This window comes from Nerophis lumbriciformis, linkage group LG14 (assembly GCF_033978685.3).
Source record: "Nerophis lumbriciformis linkage group LG14, RoL_Nlum_v2.1, whole genome shotgun sequence".
NCBI lineage: Eukaryota > Metazoa > Chordata > Actinopteri > Syngnathiformes > Syngnathidae > Nerophis > Nerophis lumbriciformis.
Genome location: NC_084561.2, coordinates 37031324 through 37046902, shown reverse-complemented (window position 1 = coordinate 37046902; position 15579 = coordinate 37031324). Strand labels below are relative to the sequence as shown.

At 41.7% G+C, this 15579-nt stretch overlaps 1 long non-coding RNA gene across 1 annotated transcript in view; it reads right to left on the bottom strand.

Moving 5' to 3' along the window:
- Positions 1 to 326: 326 nt before the first annotated feature.
- The window catches only part of LOC133616758 (uncharacterized), a 49920-nt gene continuing 34667 nt past the window's right edge, over positions 327 to 15579 (bottom strand). Inside the window, exon 3 of the long non-coding RNA XR_009816900.2 lies at positions 327 to 961. This is a non-coding gene — a long non-coding RNA (uncharacterized lncRNA). The remainder of the gene's footprint in view (positions 962 to 15579) is intronic.

Sequence of the window (15579 nt, the reverse complement as noted above, 5' to 3'; positions counted from 1 at the left end):
TCCCGTATAACACAATGAGAATGTTATATTGCTCAATTATTCTATCTTATTTCAATTATTGTGCAGAAATATGGGGAAATACATATCACAGCAACATAGTGCCTTTATTTCTTTCACAGAAAAGAGTAATTCATGTCATTTTTACAGTAGGATATAGAGACCACACAAATGCACTCTTCATGTCAGGATTATTAAAACTAAAAGACATTGTAGAATTGCATTCTCTATTAGGGATGTTCAAAGCTAGAAATAAAGTTATTCCGAAGGATTTACAAAAGTTATTTGTGTTCTGAGATGAGAACCACAGAAGGCCGTATGATTTTAAACATCCAAGAGTGCGAACAAATTTGAAACAAATGTGCAAATGGAATTCTCTAAAGAAAGACTTAAAAAGTTGCAAGAATATCTTTGAATTTAAAAAGAGTTACAAAAAGAGACAACTGGAAATATATCAAACTGATTTTTGATTTTGATTGGACGTGTCATTGTGAAAATGCTTAAACGAAAATTAAAAAGTATGTTGGAGTTCGGGTGTTGGTGGAGGAAACAGTTATAAAGTCATCCAAAATAATTTGTGTTAAAAAGGGGGCAGATAAATAGAAGAATAGTATTCTTCCATCTGCTCCTTTCTGATCATGGAAATGTGTAAGGAACAAAAAAACAATGAAAGTGTCAACTGTATATGGCTTGTATACATGCATTTTCATGAAAGGAATAAAAACAAATGATGATGATGATACAAAAGGCGCACCGGATTATAGGGCGCATTAAAGGAGAGGCATGTCGGGCATCTTGAGGATGCAATCTCAACAAAGTTGTGTGAAAAATAGTCCCTGACATGGGGGGTTGGTAAGGAATAGTCATGTGGTAAATGTGGCAGCTACAAGGCTTAAAGGCCTGATTGCAAAGTGCAGTCAAGTGAGGAATTGTGGCTCCGCACCCGGAACACCAAAAACGGGCTCTGCAGAAGAGAAAAGGTTAAATGTTACAGACACTGGCAGTGCATGCTGCAGACAGAAGCATTACATTGCCGAGTCTACAACCGAACATGACGGGTCGTGCAACAAAAGTTATGGAAAAATGGTACCGCAAGAAATTTGTGTTCAAAGAACTCTGGCTTATTAGTGATTCCCAGAGCCCAAAAAAAGTCTGCGGGCTATAGAGCGTTTTCTATTGGGGCTCCAGTACTCTGGAATGCCCTCCCGGTAACAGTTAGAGATGCTACCTCAGTAGAAGCATTTAAGTCCCATCTAAAAACTCATTTGTATACTCTAGCCTTTAAATAGACCCCCTTTTTAGACCAGTTGATCTGCCATTTCTTTTCTTCTCTGCCCCCCTCTCCCTTGTGGAAGGGGGGGCACAGGTCCGGTGCCCATGGATGAAGTGCTGGCTGTGCTGAGTCGGGACCCGGGATGGACCGCTCACCTGTCCATTGGTTGGGGACATCTCTGCGCTGCTGACCCGTCTCCGCTCGGGATGGTCTCCTGCTGGCCCCACTATGGACGGGACTCTCACTATTATGTTAGATCCACTATGGACTGGACTTTCACAATATTATGCTAGACCCACTCGACGTCCATTGCATCCGGTCTCCCCTATAGTGGGGGGTTCACCCACATCTGCGGTCCTCTCCAAGGTTTCTCATAGTCATTCACATTGACATCCCACTGGGTTGTAAGTTTTTCCTTGTCCTTATGTGGGCTCTGAACCGAGGATGTCGTTGTGGCTTGTGCAGTCCTTTAAGACACTTGTGATTTAGGGCTATATAAATAAACATTGATTGATTGATTGATTGAAATGTGCGTGATTGGTAGTACCAACAAAAATTAGTCAGTACCTGTAAGTAGCTACTAAAATAGGTAACCATCCCCATTTGCGCTCGTGAAAAACGAACGTCAACAATGTAGATCCAGTTGACTTGGCAGTAACTATAACTATTTTTTGCCTTATTTCAGTGCCACTAAATTAGTATAGTAATTAAAAAAAGGACAGCACAGGCCTCCGCCAGACCCAATAGTGGAGTCCTGAAGCCAGGTGATGATCCAGATCACCCCAAAAATGTAATCCCTTGTTTCTGATATTGGTGGTCGGGGGTGGGGCGGAGGGCGTGGTTGGTGCGGGGGCGTGGTTAGGGGCATGGTTAAGAGGGGAGGAGTATATTTACAGCTAGAATTCACCAAGTCAAGTATTTCATATATATATATATATATATATATATATATATATATATATATATATATATATATATATATATATATATATATCTAAGAAATACTTGACTTTCAGTGAATTCTAGTTATATATATATATATATATATATATATATATATATATATATATAACTAGAATTCACTATATATTTATTTTATTATATATGTATATATAAATAAAATAAATACTTGAATTTCAGTGTTCATTTATTTACACATATACACACACATAACACTCATCTACTCATTGTTGAGTTAAGAGTTGAACTGTCCACCCTTGTTCTATTCTCTGTCACTATTTTTCTAACCATGCTGAACACCCTCTCTGATGATGCATTGATGTGTGGCACGCACAAAAGTGCTTTCATCAAATGCACTAGAGTCTGGAATCTTCCATCTCTCCCTAGCATGGCCCAAAACCGGTCAATCTTTGCTTCCTGAGGAAGATCTTCAGTGCCAAGCACTTGGTAGTCCACTACTTCTTCCTGGAGGCTATCCAGGTCCAATCGCAGCTGTGGCTTGTAACTTACAAGCTGTTATGAGAGTAGCGTATGTGTGTGTGTGGCCCTTTAATAGGTGAGCATGTGAGGTGAGTGACGTCAGTGAGTGGGTGGGTGAGAGAAGCGAGGGAGCGGTAGCGTGAGTGCGGGCGGGGACTAGTTTGTTTTGTGTTGGATTGGCTGTGTGCAAGCAATCAATAAAGCAAAATTTGCAACTAATCGCCGGACTCAGGTAGGAAAGGTGCAACAAAGTGTATTTCTTCATCTTACTCGTCGTCGCCATGGCTGTATCTTCCTCGTTCTTCTGCTTCGTCTCCTTGTTGTGTGCGCAGTTGTGCACTGCACTCTCTAAAAGCCGTATATGTTATTGATGTTATAGATGGCAGTATTGTCCTGTTTAAGAGTGTCACAACATTGCTATTTACAGCAGGCGAACTGCTTTACGGTTTGTGTGTTGTTACCGCGCTGGGAAGACGTTAATGAAACTGCCTAACAATAAACCCACATAAGAAACCAAGAACTCGCCCTCGATCATTCTACAGTTATAATGTGTTTGGGAGGCACACTGTTTATATCGTGGGAAAGCGGACTCAGGTCCGCATGGAGCTGGAGGGGGCGTGGCCTCCAGCTCCGCCTGAATTTCGGGAGATTTTCAGGAGAAAATTTGTCCCGGGAGGTTTTCGGGAGAGGCGCTGAATTTCGGGAGTCTCCCGGAAAATCCGGGAGGGTTAGCAAGTATGATGTACAGACAAAAAAGAAAATTACAAAAGAGCATGTATATTGAGCAGTTATATTATTTTCTATAATAATTTATAATTATATTTATGTCATGTAAATTAAATACAGGACACTGTACAGTACTCTAATGCAATGGCTATAATTGCCAAATGCCAAGTTTTTTGTAATACCTCCTAAATAAGTTTATGTTTAATTGTCGAACAAAAGCAACATCATAAACGTGGTCATTGTCCAAAAATGTATCTATCTATTTACACACATATCATGTTTATTGGGCTTATAAGGGATGCTGAAGAATAAAGCTGGCAATGATGTGTCTGGTATATAAGGTTACATAAAGTGCGTCATGATCCGTTTTTGTTATTTTCTGTTAGTTTTGGACTCCCTTAGTTCCTGTTGTTGTGCACCCTTGAGTTTGTTTAGTTATGTTGGCTACTTATTATTTTCACCTGCCTCTGATTGGTGTTCGGGACGCTCACCTGTTTCCCGAGCACTAATCAGAGGCATTATTTAAGCCTGCCTTTGCCGGTCAGTCGGGCTGGTTTCTTTCTTTTACGTGAGGGGGGGGGGGCGCAGCTTGCTACGAGGCTCGTTCCCCCGGGATGCAAACGGACCACTCCGAACAGGATGTGCAGGTAGGAACATGATTTATTTGTAGAACTCAAACAAGTACCAAAAACCGAAAAACAAACCAGAGGAAAAATGTGCCGATCGCACTCGAAGCAAACGCTAACACTTAGCATAGGCAAAAAGACAAGGAATACTCACGTAACTGTAGCATAAGCAAACAAAGAAGCCGGGCCAACTGACTGGCAAAGGCAGGCTTAAATAATGCCTCTGATTAGTGCTCGGGGAACAGGTGAGCGTCCCGAACACCAATCAGAGGCAGGTGAAAATAATAAGTAGCCAAGGTAACTAAACTAACTCAAGGGTGCACAACAACAGGAACTAAGTAAATGTGTGTTGGTCATGTATGATGTCTTTTTGTTATTTTTTTTGTGATGTGTAATGTCTATTGTTTAAATGTACGGCAGTGACAATGAATTTCCCCAAGGGGACCAATAAATCTAAATCTAAAAATCTAAATCTAAGGGAGTCCAAAACTAACAGAAAATAACAAAAACATGATACGGGCCACAGATCATGACAAAGTGCATGTTCAGTACCCAGCTGAAGACTCACCCACAACATGAATGCCTTATTTGACTTTATTTGAAGCAAAATGACCAAGCGACTTGACAGACAAGTAGATGGAATATGAATATTGCAGGTGTGACAATAAAAGCTGCACAGCCCATCTGTTTGAATGATATATGGAGAGCCATGGGACAAAGGAAGCTCTTTCATTCTTACCGGTGTGTCACTTCTATCCTATTTTTACCTTTTGTAATGTTAATCAAAGATCAGTCTGTCGGGACACTGTCAACTTTCTGTATACGTTTGAAAAGTTACATTTCAAAGCATTTGGTCAGAGCAACTCCAATGATTGCAATTGATCTTTTGTCTGTGTTCTCTTTCACCCTCTGTGTCATAGCACCCTTCCTAATCACCCTTCAACCGGGCAGACATGCCAGCCAGTCCCTCCGCACACCTTGATGCTGCCAGCTCTCATGGCCCCTACCTGTCCTGATTCACACTTTGATGTATGCTCTAGAAATAGGCATACATTGTATGCAAGAGAGCAGTATGACAAGGGCTCCCATTCCCCTTTTACTGTCTTCTCTTTGATTAATTTGCAGGTCCAAAGCAGTAACGTCCTCTGACACTAATTTCCTATGTTACATGACATCTCTGTAGTTGGAGGACCAGAAAAGGTCCAAGGATGCTGAATTCTTTCCTGTAATAAATCACTAGACAGTTTGGTCCTGTGTGTCCTAAATGACGAATACAAATGAACTTGTCCGCTTTAATAAGACCTTCCATTACCTGAACATGTTCAGTGTAGAAGGCAAGTATTTCAAATAATAGCTGTTTTTACCCCTAACTTTCCAAATTCCATGGGGTTTTGCAAAACCCCACTGTGTTGCTGTCAAAATTGCCACAGTAAAAAAACATTTACCAAAGGCCAAAAAAGTACAACATGCAGAAGCCAAATGTTACGTTTTGCTATGATGTCGTTTAACATTACCCCAGGGCGCAAGGACATGGTGACTGGTTTAAACAATAACGTCTTCAATTAACCCTTGTGTAATGTTCATATTGTTGTTACTCAGCCAGCGTTTGTGGGTCTGATAGACCCGTTGCATTTTGTGGCTTTTAATGCCTCACAATCAAACACTTTTATGTTAAAATACTGAACAGATGTTTACCTTATCCCAATAAACATATGTTCAGTGATGTGTGTGTGTGTGTGTGTGTGTGGGTGGGTGTGGGTGGGTGGGTGCGTGTGGTACACAGAACAGCAATTTCCACACATCTATTAGCCTCTTATATGTAATACAAATGTGTAGGGGGGGGGTGTATGGTGTGTGGTCATTAAATATGTATTCTGATATACAAACCCCGTTTCCATATGAGTTGGGAAATTGTGTTAGATGTAAATATAAACGGAATACAATGATTTGCAAATCATTTTCAACCCATATTCAGTTGAATATGCTACAAAGACAACATATTTGATGTTCAAACTGATAAACATTTTTTTTTTTTTTGCAAATAATCATTAACTTTAGAAATTGATGCCAGCAACACGTGACAAAGAAGTTGGGAAAGGTGGCAATAAATACTGATAAAGTTGAGGAATGCTCATCAAACACTTATTTGGAACATCCCACAGGTGTGCAGGCTAATAGGGAACAGGTGGGTGCCATGATTGGGTATAAAAACAGCTTCCCAAAAAATGCTCAGTCTTTCACAAGAAAGGATGGGGCGAGGTACACCCCTTTGTCCATAACTGCGTGAGCAAACAGTCAAACAGTTTAAGAACAACGTTTCTCAAAGTGCAATTGCAAGAAATTTAGGGATTTCAACATCTACGGTCCATAATATCATCAAAAGGTTTAGAGAATCTGGAGAAATCACTCCACGTAAGCGGCATGGCCGGAAACCAACATTGAATGACCGTGACCTTCGATCCCTCAGACGGCACTGTATTAAAAACCGACATCAATCTCTAAAGGATATCACCACATGGGCTCAGGAACACTTCAGAAAACCACTGTCAGTAAATACAGTTTGTCGCTACATCTGTAAGTGCAAGTTAAAGCTCTACTATGCAAAGCGAAAAACATTTATCAACAACATCCAGAAACGCCGCCCGCTTCTCTGGGTCCGAGATCATCTAAGATGGACTCATGCAAAGTGGAAAAGTGGTCTGTGGTCTGACGAGTACACATTTCAAATTGTTTTTGGAAATATTCCACATTGTGTCATTCGGACCAAAGGGGAAGCGAAACATTCAGACTGTTATCAACGCAAAGTTCAAAAGCCAGCATATGTGATGGTATGGGTGTGCATTAGTGCCCGAGGCATGGGTAACTTACACATCTGTGAAGGCACCATTAATGCTGAAAGGTACATACAGGTTTTGGAACAACATATGCTGCCATCTAAGCGCCGTCTTTTTCATGGACGCCCATGCTTATTTCAGCAAGACAATGCCAAGCCACATTCAGCACGTGTTACAACAGCGTGGCTTCGTAAAAAAAGAGTGCAGGTACTTTCCTGGCCCGCTTGCAGTCCAGACCTGTCTCCCATCGAAAATGTGTGGCGCATTATGAAGCGTAAAATACGACAGCGGAGACCCCGGACTGTTGAACGACTGAAACGACATAAAACAAGAATGGGAAAGAATTCCACTTTCAAAGCTTCAACCATTAGTTTTCTCAGTTCCCAATCGTTTATTGAGTGTTGTTAAAAGAAAAGGTGATGTAACACAGTGGTGAACATGCCCTTTCCCAACTACTTTGGCACGTGTTTCAGCCATGAAATTCTAAGTTACCGTATTTATAAGTCGCAGCTTTTTTTCATAGTTTGGCTTCATTTTTTACTTATATATGTTTATTTCCTTTTTTATTATGCATTTTCGGCAGGTGCGACTTATACTCCGAAAAATACGGTAATTATTATTTGCAAAAAAAAAAAATTAAGTTTATGAGTTTGAACATCAAATATCTTGTCTTGCCGAGTGTGAAGCGACTGGGATGAGAATCAGCACCTCCAAGTCCGAGTCCGTGGTTCTCGCCCGGAAAAGGGTGGAGTGCCATCTCCGGGTTGGGGAGGAGATCTTGCCCCAAGCGGAGGAGTTCAAGTACCTCGGAGTCTTGTTCACGAGTGAGGGAAGAGTGGATCGAGAGATCGACAGGCGGATCGGTGCGGCGTCTTCAGTAATGCGGACGCTGTATCGATCCGTTGTGGTGAAGAAGGAGCTGAGCCGGAAGGCAAAGCTCTCAATTTACCGGTCGATCTACGTTCCCATCCTCACCTATGGTCATGAGCTTTGGGTTATAACCGAAAGGACAAGATCACGGGTACAAGCGGCCGAAATGAGTTTCCTCCGCCGGGTGGCGGGGCTCTCCCTTAGAGATAGGGTGAGAAGCTCTGCCATCCGGGGGGAGCTCAAAGTAAAGCCGCTGCTCCTCCACATCGAGAGGAGCCAGATGAGGTGGTTCGGGCATCTGGTCAGGATGCCACCCGAAAGCCTCCCTAGGGAGGTGTTTAAGGCACGTCCGACCGGTAGGAGGCCGCGGGGAAGACCCAGGACACGTTGGGAAGACTATGTCTCCCGGCTGGCCTGGGAACGCCTCGGGGTCCCTCAGGAAGAGCTGGACGAAGTGGCTGGGGAGAGGGAAGTCTGGGCTTCCCTGCTTAGGCTGCTGCCCCCGCGACCCGACCTCGGATAAGCGGAAGAAGATGGATGGATGGATGGATGGATATCTTTTGAAATACATTTGAAAAATGTATTAATTGTATAATTTTTCTTTTAATAAAAAATGAAAACTGGTCCCACAGACCCAAACACCACACAAGGGTTAAGCAAAAGATGAGCTTGCGAGCAGCAGCATGACACACACAAAATGGAAAGTTGCAAAAACAACAGAGGAAGGCTGGGAGGCTCAGCTATGGCAAACAGAAAACTAATCATGGAGAAGGCAGATCAAAACAGTCCAAGCGCAGAGAGCAGTCCAAGCAAGACCAATGATCCAACAACTGAACTATGTAGCATGCTATTCACAAATCACACCAAGTGCCCTGCAGTGCCCACAACTTGAGTAAGAGTAAACGTACAGCATATGGTACATAACAGGTAACAGAACTAACAAAATAAATGCACAGAACAAGAAATCATAGAAAAACTGAGCCAACCCAAACCAAACGTCGAACTAAATGCCCTCACTTCTTCAGCTGGTGGGCTATTTATCAAATGACCAAGTCGTGGTGATCTACCTATATACCTTTGTTTATTAAAAAAAATATGTTTTTGGTAACTTGAACATGATATTAAAGGTGTTTTGTAAAAATATAAACATTTTCACTGCATATAGATCCTCTTCTTTTTTGAGGCCAATTATGCTGGTGCACCTTGCCTTGCAGGGCCGCCCCTTCCTATACACCAGAGGTGCTCATTACGTCGATCGCGATCTACCGGTCGATCGTGGAGGGTGTGTCAGTCGATCACCAGCCAGGCATTAAAAAAAAGAGTCCTAAAAATGAGCGATCATAAATCTTCACTATGACGTCACTTTTGTCACTTGATTGACATTCACGGCACCCGAGGGTCTTCTGAGATGCTGCTGCCAGCTCATTAAAATTACCGACTGGAAGGCGAGAAACACTTTATTTCAACAGACTCTGGCGCTGTACCTGTTGTCAAAACTTCAAAGACCGACTGCACAGTTGCACAATAAAAGCTCTGCTTCATCCTGCCTGCGCTACCAAAATAAGAGTCTCAGAAAGCTGGCGTGCACAAGCTAGCAAGCTACGGAGTTTGCCGACAATGTATTTCTTCTAAAGTGTATACAAAGGAGTACGGAAGCTGGACAAATAAGATGCAGAAAACCAACCACTTTCATGTGGTATTGGACAGAAAGGAGGACTTTTTTTCTCCTCCATTCGAAAATGCGGACGTTATCATCACCACTGTCTGATTCCAATCAATGCAAGTCATCAGAATCAGGTAATACACCAACTTATATTATTGTCTTCATGAAAGAAAGGAATCTATATGTGTTAAACATGCTTGTATTATCTTTAACCACCTTTAACTTGTTAACAATATTAACTATATGTGTTAAACATGCTTGTATTATCTTTAACCACCTTTAAGTTGTTAACAATATTAACTATACAGTGGGGCAAAAAAGTATTAAGTCAGCCACCAATTGTGCAAGTTCTCCCACTTAAAATGATGACAGAGGTCTGTAATTTTCATCATAGGTACACTTCAACTGTGAGAGACAGAATGTGAAAAAAAAATCCAGGAATTGACATTGTAGGAATTTTAAAGAATTTATTTGTAAATTATGGTGGAAAATAAGTATTTGGTCACTTCGAACAAGGAAGATCTCTGGCTCTCACAGACCTGTAACTTCTTCTTTAAGAAGCTCTTCTGTCTTCCACTCGTTACCTGTATTAATGGCACCTGTTTGAACTGGTTATCTGTATAAAAGACACCTGTCCACAGCCTCAAACAGTCAGACTCCAAACTCCACTATGGCCAAGACCAAAGAGCTGTCAAAGGACACCAGGAAAAGAATTGTAGACCTGCACCAGACTGTGAAGAGTGAATCTACAATAGGCAAGCAGCTTGGTGTGAAAAAATCAACTGTGGGAGCAATTATCAGAAAATGGAAGACATACAAGACCATTGATAATCTCCCTCGATCTGGGGCTCCACGCAAGATCTCATCCCGTGGGGTCAAAATGATCATGAGAACGGTGAGCAAAAATCCCAGAACTACACGGGGGACCTGGTGAATGACCTGCAGAGAGCTGGGACCAAAGTAACAAAGGTTACCATCAGTAACACACTACGCCGACAGGGAATCAAATCCTGCAGTGCCAGACGTGTCCCCCTGCTTAAGCCAGTGCATGTCCAGGCCCGTCTGAAGTTTGCCAGAGAGCACATGGATGATACAGCAGAGGATTGGGAGAATGTCATGTGGTCAGATGAAACCAAAATAGAACTTTTTGGTATAAACTCAACTCGTCGTGTTTGGAGGAAGAAGAATACTGAGTTGCATCCCAAGAACACCTTACCTACTGTGAAGCATGGGGGTGGAAACATCATGCTTTGGGGCTGTTTTTCTTCTAAAGGGACAGGCCGACTGATCCGTGTTAAGGAAAGAATGAATGGGGCCATGTATCGTGAGATTTTGAGCCAAAACCTCCTTCCATCAGTGAGAGCTTTGAAGATGAAACGTGGCTGGGTCTTCCAGCATGACTATGATCCCAAACACACCGCCCGGGCAACGATGGAGTGGCTCCCTAAGAAGCATTTGAAAGTCCTGGAGTGGCCTAGCCAGTCTCCAGACCTCAACCCCATAGAAAATCTGTGGAGGGAATTGAAAGTCTGTGTTGCTCGGCGACAGCCCCAAAACATCACTGCTCTCGAGAAGATCTGCATGGAGGACTGGGCCAAAATACCAGCTACTGTGTGTGCAAACCTGGTAAAGACCTATAGTAATCGTTTGACCTCTGTTATTGCCAACAAAGGTTATATTACAAGGTATTGAGTTGAATTTTTGTTATTGACCAAATACTTATTTTCCACCATAATTTACAAATAAATTCTTTAAAATTCCTACAATGTGAATTCCTGGATTTTTTTTTCACAATCTGTCTCTCACAGTTGAAGTGTACCTATGATGAAAATTACAGACCTCTGTCATCATTTTAAGTGGGAGAACTTGCACAATTGGTGGCTGACTAAATACTTATTTGCCCCACTGTATGTGTTAAACATGCTTGTATTATCTTTAACCACCTTTAACTTGTTAACAATATTAACTATATGTGTTAAACATGCTTGTATTATCTTTAACCACCTTTAAGTTGTTAACAATATTAACTATATGTGTTAAACATACTTGTATTATCTTTAACCACCTTTAAGTTGTTAACAATATTAACTATATGTGTTAAACATGCTTGTATTATCTTTAACCACCTTTAACTTGTTAACAATATTAACTATATGTGTTAAACATGCTTGTATTATCTTTAACCACCTTTAACTTGTTAACAATATTAACTATATGTGTTAAACATGCTTGTATTATCTTTAACCACCTTTAACTTGTTAACAATATTAACTATATGTATTAAACATACTTGCATTATAATTAAACACCTTTAATGTATTAACAATATTAACTATATGTGTTAAACATGCTTGCATTATCATTAAACACCTTTAACTTGTTAACAAAAACATATATTTCATAAATAAGTAAATATAAATTATATATATGAATGAGGTAGATCCCCACGACTTGATCAATTGAAAAGTAGCTCGCCTGCAGAAAAAGTGTGAGCACCCCTGCTATTAACAGATCACGCGCTGAGCATAAGCGCATGTAAAATGCCATGGAGTGTCATATGAAATTTTACCACAAATGTTTTCCTAGCCCCTGCCTGCTGTTGCACTGATAATGGGATTCAGATGTTTAATTTTGTAGACATGATACAAAACTATAGTCATTTGAAATGGCTTCATGAAACACTATAATAAATCAAGTAATACATTGTGGTAGTCAGTACCTCAAAATCCTGTTTACATAAAGCAGAGTGAAAAAGTTTTGGAATCACTCAATAATAAGAAAACAATTATGGATTTGTAAAAACTAAAAAAGCATTACAACACACCACTAGTGTTTTGTTGCACCACCTCTGGCTTTTATAAGAGCTTGCAGTAACTGAGGCATGGGCTTAAAGAGTGACAAAAAGTACTCTTCATCAATCTCGCTCCAACTTTCTCTGATTGCTGTTGTCAGATCAACTTTGCAGGTTGGAGTTTTGTCATGGACCATTTTCTATCATTTCCTCTACAGATTTTGAATTGGATTTACAAACCAGTGAAGTTGGCACGTTGTGTAAATCGTAAATAAAAACAGAATACAATGATTTGCAAATACTTTTCAACCTATATTCTATTGAATAGACTGCAAAGACAAGATACTTACCGTATTTTCCACACTATTAGCCGCACCTAAAAACCACAAATTTACTCAAAAGCTGACAGTGCGGCTTATAACCCGGTGCGCTTTATATGTGGATTAATATTAAGATTCATTTTCATAAAGTTTAGGTCTCGCAACTACGGTAAACAGGCCGCCATCTGTTTTCCCCGTAGAAGCGGAAGCGCTTCTTCTTCTATGGTATAAGCAACTGCCAAGGTAAGCACCCGCCCCTCGTAGAAGAAGAAGCGCGCGGGTATTACGTTTCATTTCCTTTGTGTGTTCACATCTGTAAAGACCAGACCACAAAATGGCTCCTACTAAGCGACACGCGTATAACGCAGAATTTAAACTTAAGGCAGTAAGTCATGCCGAAGAACACGGAAATAGAGCAGCAGCAAGAGAATATAACATAAATGAATCAATGGTGCGTAGGTGGAGGAAGCAAGAAGATGACCTGCGCCAGGTAAAGAAGACAAAACAGAGTTTCCGAGGGAACAAAGCAAGATGGCAACTGTTGGAGGACAAACTCGAACAGTGGGTTGTTGAGCAAAGAGCAGCAAGCAGAAGTGTCAGCACCATAGACTATTCGAATGAAGGCAACAGCGCTAGCAAGCGAACTTCACCTGGATGATTTTAAAGGTGGTGCTTCTTGGTGTTTCCGGTTCATGAAAAGACGCAATCTCTCCATCCGCACACGGACTACTATTTCACAGCAACTGCCTAAAGACTTTCAAGAAAAGCTGGCTACTTTCCGTGCATATTGTAAAAACAAGATAGCTGAAAAAAAGATCCGGCCAGAGAACATTATCAACATGGACGAGGTTCCACTGACTTTTGATATTCCTGTGAACCGCACTGTGGATACAACGGGAGCACGTACGGTGAATATTCGCACCACAGGGAATGAGAAGTCGTCCTTCACTGTGGTTCTAGCTTGCCATGCTAATGGCCAGAAACTTCCACCCATGGTGATATTCAAAAGGAAGACCTTGCCAAAAGAGACCTTTCCAGCCGGCGTCATCATAAAAGCTAACTCGAAGGGATGGATGGATGAAGAAAAGATGAGCGAGTGGTTAAGGGAAGTTTACGCGAAGAGGCCGGGTGGCTTTTTTCACGCAGCTCCGTCCATGTTGATATACGACTCCATGCGCGCCCACATCACAGATGGTGTCAAAAAACAAGTGAAGCACACAAATACAACACTCGCCGTCATTCCGGGTGGATTAACTAAATAACTCCAACCGCTCGATATTGGTGTCAACAGGGCATTTAAAGCACGACTGCGAACGGCGTGGGAACAATGGATGACCGAAGGCGAACACACCTTCACTAAGACAGGGAGACAGCGCCGGACGACATACGCCAACATCTGCCAGTGGATCGTAAATGCCTGGGCAGATATTTCGGTCACAACTGTGGTCCAAGCTTTCCGGAAGGCAGGATTCACAGAACTGCTGGACAACAGCGACACTGACTCCGATTACTTCGACGAGACGGAGCCGGCCATTTTGGATCCCATATTCGCCCAACTTTTTAATTCGGACACCGAAGGAGAAGAATTCGAGGGATTTATGAATGAAGAATAACTTCAGAAAGTGAGCGTTATGTTTATTTTGTGTGTTGTGACATTAACGTTCGAGCAACATTATGTTGCTATTGCTCTGCACTATTTAGAATTTTACTATGTTTGTGATTGCACATTTGCGTACATTTTGGGAGTGAACAGAGTTGTTAGAACGCTGGTTTTTAATATATTATTAAAGTTTGACTGACCTATCTGACTGTTTTTTTGACATTCCCTTTAGCGCAGTTAGATGCGGCTTATAACGGCTTATAACGCTTATAGGTGGACAAAAATTTGAAATATGCCGTTCATTGAAGGCGCGGCTTATAACACAGGGCGGCTAATAGTGCGGAAAATACGGTAACGTTCGAAATGGAAAACTTTATTTCTTGCAAATATTGGCTCATTTGGAATTTGATGCCTGCAACATGTTTCAAAAAAGCTGGCACCAGTGGCAAAACAGACCGAGAAAATTGAGGAATGCTCATCAAACACTTACTTGGAAAATCCCACAGGGGAACAGGCTGATTAGGAACAGGTGGGTGCCATGATTGGTTGTACAAGCAGCTTCCATGAAATGCTAATGTCATTCACAAACAAGGATGGGTCGAGGGTCACCACTTTGTGAACAAATGCGTGAGCAAATTGTCCAACAGTTTAAGAACAACATTTCTAGCTATTGCAAGGAATTTAGGGATTTCACCATGTACGGTCCATAATATCATCAAAAGGTTCAGAGAATCTGAAGAAATCACTGAACGTAAGCGTAAGACACATTAAATGCCTGTGACCATCGATCCCTCAGGCGGTACTGCATGAAAAAGCGACATCAGTGTGTTAAGGATATCACCACATGGGCTCAGGAACACTTCACCACTATCAGTAACTACAGTTTGTCGCTACATCTGTAAGTGCAAGTTAAAACTCTACTATGCAAAGCGAAAGCCAATCACCAACAACACCCAGAAACGCTGTCGGCTTCGCTGGGCCCGAGCTCATCTAAGATGGACTGATGCAAAGTGGTAAAGTGCTCTGTGGTCTGACGAGTCCACATTTCAAATTGTTTTTTAAAACAGTGGACGTTGGTGGACCAAAGAGGAAAAGAACCATCCGGATTGTTATAGGCGCAAAGTTGAAAAGCCAGCATCTGTGATGGTATGGGGGTGTATTTGTGTCAAGGCATTGGTAACTTACACATCTGTGAAGGCACCATTAATGCTGAAAGGTACATACAGGTTTTGGTGCAACATATGTTGCCATCCAAGCAAAGTTATCATGGACGCCCCTGCTTATTTCAGCAAGACAATGCCAAGCCACGTATTACAACAGCGTGGCTTCGTAGTAAAAGAGTGCGGGTACTAGAGTGGCCTGCCTGTAGTCCAGACCTGTCTCCCATTGAAAATGTGTGGCGCATTATGAAGCCTAAAATACGACAACGGAGACCCCGG